This window comes from Aphelocoma coerulescens, chromosome 1, assembly GCF_041296385.1.
Source record: "Aphelocoma coerulescens isolate FSJ_1873_10779 chromosome 1, UR_Acoe_1.0, whole genome shotgun sequence".
NCBI classification, from domain to species: domain Eukaryota; kingdom Metazoa; phylum Chordata; class Aves; order Passeriformes; family Corvidae; genus Aphelocoma; species Aphelocoma coerulescens.
Genome location: NC_091013.1, coordinates 103,389,673 through 103,401,861, shown reverse-complemented (window position 1 = coordinate 103,401,861; position 12,189 = coordinate 103,389,673). Strand labels below are relative to the sequence as shown.

The following is a 12,189-nucleotide window of genomic DNA, read 5'->3' as shown; positions in this document are numbered from 1 at the left end:
TCCCCACTGTAGACCTGAATTGTGCCCTTCTCTCATGTAACCCATTGCATGGGGAATGTCTGTGATGACAGCCTCACCTCCCGTTTTGACTTCCCTCTTTCTGTGAAGAGTAACAGTAAACATCAAATGCAGCCCTGTGGGTCCATCCAGGAAAGCAAGACTGCATGCAGAAACCAGATCAGCCATGGCAGAGAAACCAGCGGAACACTTCTTAGACAAAACACAGTATCTGGTCAGTTTCCTCAGGTGCTTCCCTCCCTGCACTCCAGCATCCTCTCACTCACTTCGGCCCCAACAGCACATGGCGCAGTGAAACAGAAAGCCTGACAGGGACATCCTCGAGAGTCCACTTCACTATATAAATAAATAATCCATTTCCTCTACACAGATCTCTCAGGAGGGCAGGATCTTCCTTCGCTGATTAAAAACCAGGAAGACTTCACAGGCACACAGACGCAAAGCTTTGTTTGGAGCTCTCACCTGAACAACAGGCCAGCCCGGAGCAGCAGCAAATCAAGTAATTTCAAAATCTGCAACTGAGTATCCAGATCCCTTCCACAGCTTCCTCCAAAGGACCCTGAAGGACCAAACGATGGTGAGGACCCCCACCATGCGAGATTTCTGCCTGGGTCACTTTTAACCATGGACTTTATCTACCCCTGCTGCTTTGGTACACAGTGCTGTGGCAAGACAGATGAGCACAACCACATACAAGAGATGCAAGGAAAATACTTAACACTCAAAAATTGTTTTACACACACACAGAAGCAATTTTCTTATATTAATGGAAATCTCATAGTAATGAGAAGTGGACAAATTCAACCATTACACTTAGTTTTCTGTCATTCACTTCCCTTATTTAAGGTCTTCTATGCTAAGAAATAAAGTTTAAAATTTCCTTCCCTTGCTCTACTTCTGACACTTGTACTCTTTACTTAGACCAACAGTTTTAGCAGAATGGCACCGGAGCTTCTGCTTACTCTTTCAGCACTAAAACACATTTTTAATCAATACAACAGAGGAAGTAAATTGTGAATAATTGCCTGCATTAATATATTTGCTACCAGCTTTGTCATTCTTCTAATTTGCACACACCAAATTTCCCCTTACAAACACCTCTGTTTCTCCAAAAGCAGCTGGAAATTAATTATGCTGTTTTTATTTTCTTATTAATTCATATGCTATAGTTCTGTAATCAGTGCAGGATCATGCTGCAATTTTGCATACTTGTTTCAAAATACATTATGAGTGCTTGATGATTGATCTTAACACAATGTATGAAAGAGCATCTCAAACAAATTAGAGGGAATACAAACAAAGAAACTTAAATAAGAAAAAGAATTACACACATTTTCAAACAAGAGCTAAACTCACAAGTTTGTGGCATGGAACACTCACTGATTAGAAATGAGCCAGGCAGGAAGTTTACACTATTCAACATGAAATTTGGATATAAAGAAAACTTTTGCAAAGAGAAAGAACACCTGAAGCCAGATTTACCAACACAGTGGAGGTGAAAATGCTACTTCTTTCCAAATCTATCATCTCTAACCATCGCTTCACAGTACATCAGAATGCTTTCTTTCCCTAGCCAGACAGCCAACTTGGGAAGCAAAACATACTTGAACAAAATGGCTTATGTGCCAGAAGACTTAGCATCTACCAAATGGCATTCTCACACTTCACGCTCTTCCACCCTCTTCTCACTTACAGGAACTCGGCATGGTTCAGCAATGTCTCTCTCTATTCCCCACTCTTCCTACATGGCTCACCATCAGGTCAGGGATGGCCTGTAAGCTTGTGAGCTGAACACTGAGTGCAACAGGTGCACAACACTGGCAGAACTATCTGCACATCAATAATGAAGAAAAATGTGAAACTTGCAGCTTTCCTGAGGAATTACAGGCCACCAGGAACTTCAGCCAGCAAACTTGCAAACGGGCGCACATTGCTGATGCAGGTCTGGTTCTGGCATTTTGTTCAGGAATCCACCTGCACAGCTGTAACTGCAGGATTGGGCTCTTCAGCCATTAGGTCAAGAGGAATTGATGTTCCTGTACTTCACCCCATAAGTCAGCATGATGTTGCTAACTTCAGTTCACTGTAGGCAGGATGTGGCTCAAAGACCACCACTTAGGGAAAGCAAACCCAAACACGGCCAACCACAAAAATGGCTTTTTCATCAGCCTGACAAAGAAAACCTCAGTTCCTTCCAACTTTCACAGCCAGATTTTATTGCTGAAAATAATGTTTCAGCTGCAGTAATTTTAAAAGAGTTACTTCACACTGAAGAGGATGAAATGAGGTAAGAAATCAAGTCCTCCCTCACTCCCCTTCCATTCTCACCTAATGACTTCTCTATCCAGCTTCGCCTCCAAATTTCTCGTGAAGTCACTCTTAAATATTGCTTTGACAGCCACAAAACAATGCATTCTCTTGCATACAAAAACAAAAACTCAGAATTATTTGTTGCACAGAAGAACACACAGGCTGTGGAGGGAAAATGCACTATTCTACTGCAAGAGAGACAATCCTGACTATTACTGTGTGACATGCTTTCCCTATTGCCATTGCTGGGTAACTCTTATCTGTGCAAGGCACGAGTACAAATGAAAAACAAATACTCAAAACAGAAAGACAGACAACTTCTAACAAGGCTTAAGTTTAGAAGTCCTTATGTAGCCAGCAGAAAAAACATATCGGGGAATGAAGTGAAAGGTATTGGTTGAAAGCCATCAAGCACTGAAGCACTGCCTGACACTCAGCAGCATAGTACAGTCACCAATCCTTCACCCAGCTCACCAGTAGCACAGGACCTCCTCACCTGAATCCTGCAACAGGCCAGCTCAGTTCTCATCAACAGAACCAAGGAGCAGGCCTTTAACGCGTGTGCCTGACCCTGTCACGGGGACCTCTGGGTTTCAGAGGCACAGGATGAAGCCCCTCCCTGGAGCGCAGGTGGCAGAAATCTTCCTGTTGCTACACCTGTGTATAAGGGGAGAGGGATCCCACAGCCAGGAACACAGTTGGGGGGCTCCACAATGTCTCAAAGCAGACAATTTGCTACACACATAATGCCTTTCAGAAAGAAAAATATCATAAAACCCCAAACAAAACACCACACAGCCAGAGGGAAGACACCTTCCCACTTTCCCTCAAAAAGGGAAGGTGTAGACAGGACTTGATAAGCTTCTTGTCAAGACAGATTCCACTTGCATTAAGTTCCATAGATCCCATGTTGTGCAAGTCCACTGAATTATTTTTATCTTTGCTGAATGAGGCTCTGCGACATTAAGGGTCAATAAAATGCTGCTTCTTACTTTCAGCATTTGCTACATTTTATAAAATCTCTTATATAGAGACACCCACGTGGAAGATTTCTGACAATAAAAATTCCATGCTTCCTAAGCAACTGATTTTCTTAGTGTACTCTCATAAAATCCTGTTAACTTTCCTTCCCCTTGCTAAAAATTGAAATTTGGTTGTACTAGGTTTCTTTGTACTCAGATATGCCTGAAGCTAGCTTATTTTCACATGCTGAATCGTCCACGCTCATAAGGACTTGCTATTACATTATGCATTTGCGTGCTATAAAGGAAAAAGTACAAACACTGAAAGTGTCAAAGCCATGCTCTTCCTCTTTGTTGATTCATCTTTTAGGTAATCAAATTTATAAATATTAGAAATAATAAAATGCTGCTACCATTGTGAGAATACTATTAATAGGTCTACACCCAGGCATTAAGCAAAGTGTGCTTTACTCCTCAAATACGACTCTGATTTTCACATCAAATTTTTATTTTAAGTAACAAAACACCAGTACACAGCAAATCTGAAAATCTTACATATGTTTACTTGCCCTAGAAATTAAAGTTCAGTAAGCAAGTTACCCTATTCATCACAATACTGCCGGAGTGCCAAAGTAGTTGCTTCGGTCCATTCCGTGTTTTATAAGAAAATCAGTTGTAATTCTGCATTAGATTATGAATACGAAAAAATAATTTAATTGTGAGGAACTATTTCACATTAATCACATTTTAAAAACCTCACTATGAAGAATCATTTTATTCCTTGCATTAACTTTACGAAGTTAGTATTAAATAAATAGGGGTAATAAATACTGCCATAAACAGCAATTTAAATACTGTGTTTACTGGCAAAACCTCTTAAGTAAGCTCTCCTCATACTTTACACTGTCTTGTCAATAAATATAACTGAACTAAGTCAGTAACATCACAACATTCTGAAGGTGGGATTTTTTTTGTTTGAAGCAGCATTATGAATGAAAGTGGAGTATTAGCAAAAGATGTCCAAGTGGCACAGAATTCAGTGAGACTACTCACATCTCAAGACAGGCTCTTACTAAGAAAGCTTCAGAGCAGTAGCATACACCAAAGGAAAGGACACAAAACTAAGGACTCAGATGTAGATTTTATTCCATTCCCTCCTAATGCTAACCTGCTAAGTGACTGCAGGCAAGCCTACGCTCCTTCACAGCTTTTTATCTCAGATGCCTAAAACAGGGGAAAAAAATGATTGTTCCTGATCTTGAGGTGTGTGATTACAGCACGGCTTGTGTACTTCACCAGACAGGACAGAAGCACATAAATAAGGCAAGGCCTACAACTGCCAATTATTAATAATATCACTATTATTGCGAGAACAGTACGTGCTTTTTACTTTTTCAAGCAATGCAGAACAGCAGCCCATCAAGCCATTCTTAAAGTCAGAGTAATCCTTATGTCGGTTCAGATCTCACCCCTTCTGAAACTATCAAGAAGGGTGACAGCTCTAGGGAGTCTTTTGTGAAATTCCCATGTCCACCAGTACCACACTCACCCCGCTGCTCTCAGACAGACACACTGTATCATTATTGATCTTAAAACAATAGAACAAAATAATAGAAAGGAAGTAAGCCCTAATAATCTTTTGACATTAAACAAAACTAAAAAGCTTCTGGAAGTAATACCCCAGGAAAGGGAGAAGGAAAAGAAATAATACTACAGAAGTCAGCAGGATGACTTCTACCTATTTCTACTCAAGAGTATTTTGAAATACATATGATTAGAAGTTTGATCCATCTTTATAGACCCCTAAGTAATAATGAAAACATAAATTATTAAGTTTACAGTAAGGTGCAACAGTATCTATACTACTTTGAAAAACTTAAATCACTCATGAAAACTGTCCCAATATACGGGCGCCATATGATTTAATGATACAGGGAAGTACTGTCACTCTGACAAAGGGACATATGGCTGTGCTTCTAAAGGTAAAGACCTTGGAAGCCACCAGCAGGCCACAGCAGTGCTGCTGATTCCACTGGTGGCCACAGCAGGCCATCCCCCACAACAAGGCACAGGAAATCCGACTTGGGTCCAAAATTTGGAAAGCGCCTCTGGTTTTGACTACATCACTTGCCAGAGCTCAGAGACAGACTGCAACACACTGAAAAATTAGTGTTTCAGTTCAGTTCCAGTTTTAATTTATAGTACCTTCCTCCACCAAGGAACTGCCTTCAGACAAAGAGGGGGATCTGAACACTACACAAGCCATATGCTGTTGAAAGAGAAGCAGTGTCTCACCTCCCAGGTGTCCAAATTTCATTGCAGGTACATTTACAAACTTCACACCACAGCAGAGCCTTGCACACGACAGGTCTCATCTACCTTACCTGCACTTTTTCCACCACCACACGTGGTGGAAGAGCAACTCATACCAGCTCACTTGGTCAAGATCTCCTCTCTTCACACCACTCCTTCCCCAGCTCTCTGCCAGAAGACTGCCCTGCCTAATGCCATGTTCATGAGCTCCAGAGGCGCTGCGCATCCTCAGCCCACAGACCACGAGCAGCAGCAACCTGGAAAAACTTTCAGCTCTGAATGCAATTGTATCAGTGATTTTAACAAGACTTGTCATCTGCTTCAAGACATTCACATGCTTACAGGATCACCAGCTATGGAACCACTAATTTATGAACAAAGTGTATTAAGAGCATTCTGGATGAACAGGAAAAACATTAATTATAAAATAATTGCGTGATTACCTCTGATATTTTATGTGGAAAACTGACATTTAATATCTTTAATTATTCACACAACAGCTATAAAAGAGAAAGGTTTTCTTCCTTTAAGGGAAAAATAAATATGGACAAATTCCTCTCACCATCACTCCTACACTCCTTTCCTAAATAAACCTCCTGCTGAAGCCAATGGAAGTTTTGCAGGCAATGGGCTTACAGCAAGTAGCCCCCAAAAAACTCCAAAGTGTCAAGGGCAAGCTTCTTAACTATTCTGAATTTACCTCCACACAGAAACCAGCTACGTTTCTGCTAAATTACGTGCCTGCTTGACATGGCTTATCAGCTTGCTGTGCCAAGAGGGACAGTAGTGCGCAAAAAACTTTTGAGAGCATGGGCCAATTTTTGAAGCATCTACAAGGCCCCGTGCTAAAGCAGCTCATCACCTTCTATCTTGTGACACACCAGCCCTGCACTGGCACTCACCAAGCAAGACCAGAACTCCTGTACATCAAGACTGAATTACTAAAATCCATTCATGAACAGCTACTTTAGTGATAACTGTGTAATAAAAGAAATCTTCCCTTTTGCCAAAATAAAAGCTCCCTAAAGCAAATGGGGGTTTCAAGTCATGGAAAAATCTAATGAAATCTCTATTCTCACCTTAACTAGGCACATTATTTTTATTGCCTTTTTTTTAAGCTACAAGGAAATGCATTTCTTCTTCTCCTCTAAAACTCCTATTACACTTTTTTTGTAAAAGAGATACCCTGCCCTTTTCTTTGTTCAAGCCAGTTCAACATCAGGCTTGACATACATTTAGCACTATGCACAAAACCAAGGTCCACTCCTCTCCAAGTGTGGGAAGATTAGGATCACCACTTCACTGCCAGATCAACATTCCGTGCATCCAAAAGACTTCATAACAAAACTAAAAACCAGATAGTGACTCAAGACCTGAGTCAAGGTCTCTGAGCTATTCTTGTTCAGTATCCTTTACTATTACTCGAAATGAAGAAAATGTCCTTAGCACTTGCAGAACTCTCATCTGACTCTTACCTGAAAACACAGAAAATTAAATTCAGAAATCAGTACATTTGTATTCACCCCTGATCAACATTTTGAACCCTATCTGCCAGTTTTGAATTTCCAAACCTGTTTTCACTTGGAAAAAATTATTGCACCAATTACTCTTCACAGAACACGATCCTTGTCAATAATGCCATAAAACCAAAAGCAATATTCTTCTATGCAACTAGCCTGTCATGAAGAATTTCAGTAATTGAACTTGGTGTATATACTCTGACACCTACACATACCAATCACACTGCACACAAAATCCAAAAACCTGAAATTTGGGCATAAATCTGCAGGAACTGGAGAACAGTAGAATCCTCCCTTCAAACCAACTGCCCACTGTGGTTATCCCAGCCTTAACACTAGCTCTGCGGTCATAGCATCACACCAGAACAGCTGCTCCCAACAGCCCCTTTTGAGTCAGCATGTTTGGGACCATCACCTATCTTAAGTCTGCTATACACTGCCTGCAAAAGGTCAAGAGTATGTTACTGATCATTTGCATTTATGAGTACTAAGCTTATCCCAAATACTTGTCTTGTCTTGTTTTTAATTTATAAAATAGTGCCAAAAAGAAATGCTACCTCCCACTTCCCATTTTGGGCCAAACGCAGGTCAGTGACACCACGAGCAATCGTATGAGAAGTGCTCCAAGTGCCACTTATTTTATGTCATCTATGAATGTTACCCCAAAAATTTAGAACCTCTTCTTTAAACTACCACTTCAGCTTAAAAAGTGTCATACCCTTCAAGTTATCATAACTTTTCCCAGCATGCAGATTAAAAAAAACTATTGTTGCGTACCTGAAATCTTAGGAATACCAGTAAATTAGCCACAAAGACACATCTTTCAAATTGATTGGTATCTGCATTCATCAATGCCAAAAGAAAAAACAGTAACACAGAAAGAGCATGGATGGAATTCTAATTAGCTCTCAGTTTACATGTTAAAAGTGAACGAACTCCTGTTGCAGCGGCATTACAGTTCTGCTAAACTTCTCACTGATTCTTGACCTCCAGAGTTTTCTAATTACCTATTCAGTTTTTATTCTCATAGTTTTCTACCACTGAATTTTAAAAGGGCTTTACACGCTCATTAAATTTTCGACCTGTGTGTTGCACTTTGCATATTCTAATGTTACTCTGGTTTAAAACTTTTGCCCTAAGTCAGTCAGCTGATTATCTTTACAAAGTTTTAAGGGAAAGAAAAACACAAGAAAAAAAGATAAGTGAAGAGAGCTCTGAATATGCACAGCCTCTTAATTCCCAGGTTATTTGGATGCACCTCTACATACAAACTTTGTATTCTAGCAATTGCTATTAGCACCTGGAGAAGACATGTCTTCTGAAGTACTAAAACCAGAACAAGCATCTTCCTCATAAAAAGTGGCAGCACGAGAACCACTGTCTTATCAACAACAACCAAGCTCTTTTTCCATGTGTACAGTTTACATACTTACCCAGGAAGGCAAATGGAAATTACAGACAGACGAAGATGAAGCTGTCTCAAAGCCTTTGTCATGTGATAGTGACCTATAAAGTATCAAATAAAGGCACATCATCAGCACACCATGATTTTACAGTATTGCAACTCACCACATCGCCAACAAGAGGAGATCCCAAAACTTGAAACTTGCTTCCTCCTCACCCCCACCTCAGCTAAGTTGTCATTAAAACAAGATGACAGTCACAGGAAACCGTAAGGAGCAAACAAAAGCTGCACCATATCTTTAAAGGGCATTAGGAGGGGGCAAATGGAGCAAATAATCTGAGTGTGCATCAGCAGGGTGGGTTATTTTTCCTCTGTCTGTCTCTCTCACACGGATGCATGTTTATGAGCGTGCACAGACACATATACATACACACAGGGATACATCACGTAATTATTTACATGCACACACAGTAATACTTGCATGTATTATCAAAATAAAAGACAGAAAGTTGACCACCATCTGCAAGGAGGCATACATAACAATAACCCCCGGGAACTTACACAAGTGAGCGATCAATCCCCGCGCGTGGATAAGCCAAACAACGCAAAAATTAACAACAAGAATAAGCCGCCAGACCGCAGGTACGAGATCCACCCGGGAAGAGAGACAGACAGAGCGACGGACGAAGGCTGCAAGGCTGGAGCACAGTTTCAGGTAATGCCCGCTGCCCCCCGGCAGAGCCCGGCCGAGCCGCCCGGAGCGCTGCGGCCGCCCAGCCGCCCCTCCGCCACCGCAGCCCGCGGGGAGCGACCCCCGGCCGCCGCGGGGGGAGCGGCGCTCGCAGCCGCCGCCCGCCCTCCGCCCACCCCCGCCCGTGCAAAGTGTAGGGCCACCGGAATCCGGGCTCCGGGGTGGGGTGGAAAGAAAAGGTATTAAATATGGAGAAAGACCGCCGTGACCCAGGGTTTTCCCGTCTCCCCCACCGCGCCCCCCGCCCCCGGTCACCATCAAGTTTGCATCCTAGTTACAAAATGTCGATCTTGAAGGCTGACAAGACACAGGGAGAGGGGGAGAGAACGAGAGAGAGGGAGAGAGTGAGAGAGAGAGAAGAGAGAGTCCATCTTGCTTTGAGGGGGGAGGAGAGGAGCAATAATGCAGCGCATAAATCTCACCCTCCCGGGGGAAAAGTCTGCACAACACCTTTGGGGGCGGGCGGGCGCGCAGGGAAGGGGCGGCGGCGCGGAGAGGGGGCGCGGGGGGCTCCCCGGCCCTCCCAGCTGCCCTCCCCGGCGGGCTCCGGCGAGGCAGGCTGGCAGCAAACACCTCCCTGCTGCTCCCCTCCTCCTCCCCGCGGGCCCGGGCGATGATCCCGCTGCTGCCGCCGCCGCTGCCACCGGGGAGGAGGTGCCACCGCCGGGAGAGCCCACATGGAGACCGGCACCCCGTCCCTGCCCCGGCGGCCGAGCCGGGCCCCTCCGCCGCCCCGCCGGGCTGCGGGACTTGGACGTGTCACCAGCAGGACGGGCAATGGTTTCGGCGCCCCAGGCCCGAGTGACCACCGCCGGCCTGGCGGCGCCCCGGCCTCCCCGCACATACTCACCTCCGCAGAAAACTTTTAACCGCGGGCCTCCCCCGGAAAAAGTGGCGAATCCGCCCCGCACACGGTTAAAGCCCCGCGGCCCCCCAGCTCGGCTGGCGGCGAGCGGGGGAGACCCGGGCACGGTCCTTCCCCGCCCCGGCGGGGAGGGAGGGAGGAGGCAGCAGGCAGGGAGGGAGGGGGCGGGCAGCCGCCTGCCGGTGCCTCTCGCCCCGCCGCCGTGCATGTCGCCTCGGTGGCTCTCGCATCGCTTCGTTTTACCTTCCTCATTCAGCGGCAGCAGCGGGCTGCCACCGATATTCCTAACGCAAACCTGCTGCCGTGCGGCGCCCGGGATTAACACGACTGCCTCCTTTTCCCCTGCCTCCAACCCTTCCTTCCCCGTCCTCCTCCTCCTCCTCGCAAACCCACACTGGATCGGCTCTCCTCACAGCCATGCAAGTTTCATACATTGCAAATAAACCCGAGAGGAGGAAGAGCGAAGCGCCTGGCGGGGAGCGGGGGGAGGAGGAGGAGGAGGAGGGCTGCTTTCTGTAATTTACCAGCGACCCGATCTCGCAGCAGCAAATAACAGCCGAGCACCCATCCGGCTGCCGGCGGCCGGGAGAGGCCCCCCCGAGGCGGCCGCCCCCTCCCCAAGGCGCCCCTCGCCAAGTTTTCTGTCATCGCGACCACCCAATGTCACAACTTACCTTCAGAAATAGGACTTCGCGCGGCCGAGGCCTGCCACCGCCTCCCCCCGGCCCCCGCCCGCCTTCCTCCCTCCCTTTCTCCCTCTCCACCTTAAACTTATTGACACAACATAATCCCGCATCCACGCGAAACTCCGGCAGGGCCGCCCGCCCGCCCCCCCGCTGCCCACCGGGGCCGCCGCCGCCCCGGGTGCATCGCCGATGACTACCGGAAAACGCACAGCCCAACTCTCCGGCCGAGCCCGGCCGCCGCTGTTGTTGTCGGGGTCGGCGCCGGGGTTTTTCCTCCTGCTCCCCGTGCGGCCGCTGGATCGGCTGCTTCCCCCTCTCTGGTTTTATATGCCCCCCCGCCCTTTCTCGCGGCGGCGGCGGCGCGGAGCCCCCCAGGCCGGCGGCAGCCGATACCGATCCGCGCACTCTCCCCCGCGCCTCGCCGCCCCTCGGGATGAAGTTTCGTTTCTGTCTGCCGCGATTTCCCTGTCAAGTCCCCCCGGAGGCACGCACCGAGCGGCGGCCGGTGGCCATCCCTCCTCCTCCTCGCCCTCCTTCCCCTTCCTCTCTCCGCCGCTGCTCTTGCCTCTCTCTGTGGCGGCGAGAGGTGCCTGGTTTCAAACGCAGCCTGGCACTGGCTGGCCTACCCCCGCCGCCTCTCGGGCTCGGCTCGCTGGTGTTTTAAATGCCCTGCGCTGTTCTGCGATCCACTTGGCCCCCTCCCCGTCAAACACCCCCAAGTCACCCCTGCCCTCCCGGCCGAGCGGAGGGCTGGCGACACCAACCCACCCGTCCTCTGCTGCCCAAACTTTCAAAACGAAGGCAGGGCTGGCAAGAGGGAGGAAAAGTGACTGGGAGCCGCGGCAGCCGCCGCGCCGGGCAGGGGAAGCTCCGCACCTCCTCGTCCGCCAGCGCCGCAGGAGGGGCGCGGGGGGCTGCCCCGTCGCTGGGGCGCGGAGGGTAAAGTGTGGGGCGAGGGCACCCCTTTCCCTATCTCTCTCGCTCTCTGTCTCCCTCCCTGCCTGTCGCTGCTCATCTCCGCCCGCCCGATGCGGGTCGGCGGGCGGGGGCACTCACCTCGGCGGGGTGCGCACCGCGCCGCTGGGCCGGACGCGGCTCGCAGCGCAGCCCCTCCGCCTCGGCGCCCGCGGAACGCGGCTCCACACAGAGCCATGCAACCCGGGCAGCGCCACAACACTCCCCGCGATATAAGACGCCCCGCCATTGGCCGGCGCGCTGAGCGACGGGCCCGCCGGCCACTCAGCGCTGCCGTTACACCCGCGGCCCGCGAGGGAGCTGCCGGCGCACACACTCCCCGCACACACTCACACAAAGATCGCCGCGCTGCCCCTCGCAGGGTTCGCGGAGCCCCCGGCGGCG

General features: G+C 47.9%; 1 protein-coding gene across 12 annotated transcripts in view; it reads right to left on the bottom strand.

Annotated features, from left to right (window-relative positions):
• Positions 1-11,974, bottom strand: part of BBX (BBX high mobility group box domain containing) — a 153,462-nt gene extending 141,488 nt beyond the window's left edge. For 6 of the 12 annotated variants that reach the window (XM_069022140.1, XM_069022250.1, XM_069022219.1 and 3 more), the window contains exons 1-2: positions 11,887-11,974; positions 8,557-8,629 (exon numbers count right to left, since the gene is read on the bottom strand). The gene's annotated coding sequence lies outside the window, so the exon portion shown is untranslated. Of the gene's footprint in view, positions 1-2,824; positions 2,837-8,556; positions 8,630-9,089; positions 9,238-11,027; positions 11,070-11,322; positions 11,399-11,886 lie in introns of those variants that run through there. The other 6 variants (XM_069022289.1, XM_069022268.1, XM_069022166.1 and 3 more) reach the window with 6 other exon arrangements.
• Between the last annotated feature and the right edge of the window lie 215 nt (positions 11,975-12,189).